Consider the following 5306-nt stretch of genomic DNA (forward strand, 5'->3'; position numbering starts at 1 on the left):
GAAAAAAGTGTAGCTACTTGATGTTGGGTGGTATAGTCTATATATGTCAATTAAGTCTAGGTTGTTAATTGTGTTATTGAGTTCTATAGTTTCCTTATTTAACTTTTGTTTGGAAGATCTGTCCAGTGGTGAGAGAGGTGTGTTGAAGTCTCCCATGATTATTGTATGTTGGTCTATTAGACTCTTGAACTTGAGAAGAGTTTGCTTGATGAATACAGCTGCACCATTATTTGGGGCATATATATTTATGATTGTTATGTCTTGTTGGTGTATGGTTCCCTTGAGCAGTATGAAGTGTCCTTCTATATCCCTTTTGATTAGCTTTGGCTTGAAATCTATTTTATTAGATATGAGTATGGACACTCCTGCTTGTTTCCGCGGTCCATATGAGTGATATGATTTTTCCCAACCTTTCACCTTCAGTCTATGTATATCTTTTCCTATCAAATGCGTCTCCTGTAGACAGCATATTGTTGGGTCTTGTTTTTTGATCCATTCTACTAGCCTGTGTCTCTTAATTGGTGAGTTTAAGCCATTAACATTTAGGGTTATTATTGAGATATGGTTTGTTCTTCTATCCATATTTGTTTATTGATGTTACTAAACCTGATTTGTTATCCTCTTTGACTACTTTCCCCCCTTTACTGTCCTACCTCCCATTGTTGGTTTTCAATGTTGTTTTCCATTTCCTCTTCCTGTAATGTTTTGCCAAGGATTTTTTGAAGAGATGGCTTTCTAGCTGCGAATTCTTTTAACTTTTGTTTATTGTGGAAGGTTTTAATTTCATCTTCTAACCTGAAGCTTAATTTCGCCGGATACACGATTCTTGGTTGGAGCCCATTGTCTTTCAGTGTTTGAAATATGTTATTCCAGGATCTTCTAGCTTTCAGAGTCTGTGTTGAGAGATCAGCTGTTATCCTGATTGGTTTACCCCTAAATGTAATCTGCTTTCTTTCTCTTGCAGCTTTTAAAATTCTCTCCTTATTCTGTATGTTGGACATCTTCATTATAATGTGTCTAGGTGTGGATCTCTTATGATTTTGCACATTCGGCGTCCTGTAGGCTTCTAGGATTTGGGATTCTGTCTCAATCTTCAATTCTGGGAAGTTTTCTCGTATTATTTCACTGAATAGACTGTTTATTCCTTTGGAATGGAGCTCTGTGCCTTCCTGTATCCCAATGACTCTTAAATTTGGTCTTTTGATATTGTCCCATAATTCTTGGATGTTCTGCTCATGGTTTCTTAGCAGACTTGCTGAGCTGTCTATGTTCTTTTCCAGTTGAAATACTTTGTCTTCATTGTCTGATGTTCTCTCTTCTAAGTGATCTACTCTGCTGGTAGTATTCTCAATTGAGTTTTTAAGTTGGTTCATTGTTTCCTGCATTTCTAGAATTTCAATTTGTTTGTTTTTTATTACCTCTATCTCCCTGTGAAATTGATAAAAATTATGGAACGCTTCACGAATTTGCGTGTCATCCTTGCGCAGGGGCCATGCTAATCTTCTCTGTATCGTTCCAATTTTAGTATATGTGCTGCCGAAGCGAGCACTAGATATTATTTATGTACATATGATTTTTACTTTTATCTATTTTTGTTATTCTGGGAATTGAACCTAGGGATAACACTAAGATATACCACCAATACATATATGTAGGCTTATGTGTGTGTGTGTATATCTATATATATATATTTTTTTTTTTTTTAATGATTTTTGAATATATAATTTTAGATGAGTTTTGAAGAAACATAAAAGAAAATTTGATAGGTGTCAATTCAGCTTTATTCTATACAAGTTTCTTAAATTTAGAAAATATCCTGGAATGTGATCCTTTGTTCTTTTAATATCACACAAACATATATTCTATATTTTATTACTAAACTGAGAGATATTTAAAGGAAACTAATAAAAAGGCAAAAAGCAATGTTGATAAGTACTATGTGGAAATAAAATGTTCCTATTATTACTCTGATTGTATGACTTTTCTAGAAAATTATTTTTTCTAATACAAATAATAAGAAAAAAATACATACAGTTTCTTAACACGAATACAACCAGGGTACAAGAAAGTTTAAGCAAAAAGAGTAGATGGTAAATAATCAGTGGTATTACACATACCACTAACAAAAATATTTAATCCCTTAATTTTTACTTTACTTACAAATGCATTATTTAAAATTTATTTTTGAAATATTTCTCCTTCTCAATATATTTTGCTGTTAAGTCTTCACTTGTTATTCTTTTAACTTTTTTTCACATCACTCTGTGTATATAAATATGTCTGTAATCACAAAAAAAGCAATACTTATAAATTTATGCCTGCTGAATTGGCAGGTTACCTAGTAGCTTTCATAGATTTTCCTGCACATTGAGATATTTATTTCCATAATCTTTTAGTAACCAATTTAATTTTTCCCTGTTCATATTAGCTATACTTACTATTGAGTTCCTCTAAGAGCATAAAACTGAATATATTTATAACTCTGGCTACAAGGAGATGACCTTTTGACAGACTATGTTTATAATTTCTGAAATTCACATTTAATTACATATGTTAGAATATAGATTGATTACTAAAACATTAAAATTTGAAATAATAGGACTCTGCCAGCAAAAATGGTGGCATGGCATTCTCTGAGGCCTCCTCCTGGCTTAATTCAGTGATAATTCCAGACCAAAAGTCTTCTTGTGCTGCTAGTAGGTGAGAGTGAGACTTCTGTTTGCTTAAACAAGAGAGTGGACCACTCTCACACCTTCTTCCCTGGTTCAAGCAATAAATACAGATCTGCAGATTCTACCTAGATGTAGTTTTTAAATGCTCAGAAAGCTCCAAATTTTACCTCTTCCACTCAGAGATCTAGCTTAGGTGTTATCACCTAGCTTTAGGATTTGATGGAAATTTATACCCCTGAGTCTCCTACACCATAGACAACAAAGAGAAGACTTGTAAACATGCTAATGTTCAAAAGCTAGTCCTTAAGTTGAAAGAGAATAGTCTGTCTGAGCAAGAGTGTAGGCACATGCTTCAGACCCTCTTTTTGATGGAGGGCAGAAGGGGAAGTAGGTAAATTCTATCCCTTATCTTAGCTACAAGGATGAAAAGAACTGAAACATACATTAAACTTTCAAACTGTCCAGCTGAGCCTGCAAAGGACTGACTTTTATTCTACCTCTCAGGCCCAGCAGCACAATTTCACACTTTAATTTCTTGGGAGACACTAAGAACAAAGATAGAATGTTGCACAAATGTTTAGAGGCAACAAGAATCTCTAGCCTGACTAACTGGCAAAAGATATCTCCTATAACAGCTTAGTCTACAATAGTAAGAGAACAAATTATTTATTATAATAATAATTTATTTATAAATTATCTAAAACACATAAATCAACACAGAAAACCAAGGAAAATAAAGAAATTTTTGATCCAAATAAGAAAACAAGATAAATTTCCAGAATTGAACCCTAATAAAGTTGAGATATGTAACTTGCTTGATTCAATAGATTAAGTTAGAACTAGAGACTTTGTATATAAAACAGATACCAAGATTATGAAAGTGATGCTTCTGGATCAGGGAAGATGCATTGTGATATAATATATAGAATAGATTTTTGGAGCAAGTGGAAATAAAATATCTATAGCTTATTAAATTCTATGAAAATAAAAAGAAATAAACTATGACATCAAAGTATATCCTAAAAAATGATTATGGTAATGAAGAATATTTACATAATCCTTAGTGATGCAAACATATTTTAATATAATTATATATTTGATATTTTGGATTAAGAGTACACAGAACATAGGGATTTTGTAAAATAAGAGAATTAATACTTAGTATTAGCTATGTAAGAGAAAAACTAGCTATATAAACTCTTTAGTAAATAAAAAAAATAAATTATATATTTTTTATTCTTTCCAGCTTACCAGATATGTGTTTGGAACTGGGATATGTAAGAATCTGCCTTGTGACAGGTTAAAAAGAAACTTCAGTATCTGAAATAAAATTTCATTGGACATAGTTTTCACTGGACCATGAGAAAATAGAATTAGAGTACTGAACAATAACTAGAAATCATACAGAATAAAGCATAGAAAGATCAAACTCATGTAAGGAAAATAAAATACAGAAGATAATGTCATAGTGTAGGAAACTTCAAAGATTTAAAATATAATTAATTTCAGGAAGGCAAACAGATATAGGCCAAAACAAGTATTAAAAGGTCTAAAGACATATTTTTTATGATTGAGAAAATATGCCAGTTAAGTTCAGGAATCTAATAAATTCAACTTATTTATTTGTTACTGAGAAGTAAATTCAGGGGTTCTCAGACACTGAGCCACATCCCCAATAGTTTTTAATTTTTCATTTTGAGATAGGGTCTTGTTAGTTGCTTAGGACTTTGTTAAGTTGCTAAGGCTGGCTTTAAAGTAGTGATCCTCCTGCCTCAGTCTCCCAAGCTGCTGGAATTCCAGGCTTGTGCAAATGAACCTGGTTAAGATGTTGAATTTAAACAAATAAAAATAAATTTGCACCAAAAAAAAAATTGAAATACAGAAAAGATAAAAAGATAAAACTTCAAAAAACCAGGGATCTGGGGTGGCAGTAGTAATGTAGGTTATATTTAAGCAAATGGTGCTGAAAGTGGTAAATCAGAGGAAAGTGGAATATTATGTTATCTTTACTTATAGACCTTTCATTATGTAATTTGCATACATAACATATTTAAGTCTAAAAATTTATTGCAATTTAAACGTAAACCTGGAGATTCACCCACACTAACCTCTGCCAGACCCAGGCTCTCAGTAGGCCTGGTTCACCCCTCACTCTGGTGGGGCAGACACCACCAGAGCCTAGCCTTTGGCATAGGACCACCCCTTCTGACAAGCAGACTACAGTGGGAGGTCAAACCCAAAGGCCCAGATCACCCATATCAGTCTCTGCGGAGCCCAGGCCTGGTTCACACCTTTCCCTGTGGGGCAGACACTCATCAGAGCCTAACCTCTGGTGCAGGATGACCCCTTCTGACAAGTGGGATACCGCAGGAGCCGAGATCCATCCTAGACTGCCTACACCAGCCCATATGGGATCGAGACTCTCAGTAAGCCTGTAAGTCTTTGGTGCAGGACCTCCCCTTTCTACCAGCAGAATATCAAGTCATGCCCAGTGACTCAGATCCCCCACTCCAACTTCAGCAGGACCCTGATCCAGGATGCAATAGCATTTACTGAAGGACACCAACAGGGTCTGGAAGCCCAACATCAAGGTGAGGTATAGATAATCTGCACGGCTACTACAAGAATATAGGG

At 34.3% G+C, this 5306-nt stretch overlaps 1 non-coding gene across 1 annotated transcript; it reads right to left on the minus strand.

The window, feature by feature from the left end:
* Positions 1-1442: 1442 nt before the first annotated feature.
* Positions 1443-1549, minus strand: LOC144253442 (U6 spliceosomal RNA). The gene has a single exon (XR_013343287.1). It is a non-coding gene; the product is annotated as a U6 spliceosomal RNA (small nuclear RNA).
* Positions 1550-5306: the final 3757 nt, after the last annotated feature.

The sequence above is a fragment of the Urocitellus parryii genome, chromosome 2 (genome assembly GCF_045843805.1).
Source record: "Urocitellus parryii isolate mUroPar1 chromosome 2, mUroPar1.hap1, whole genome shotgun sequence".
In the NCBI taxonomy this organism is placed as follows: Eukaryota; Metazoa; Chordata; class Mammalia; order Rodentia; family Sciuridae; genus Urocitellus; species Urocitellus parryii.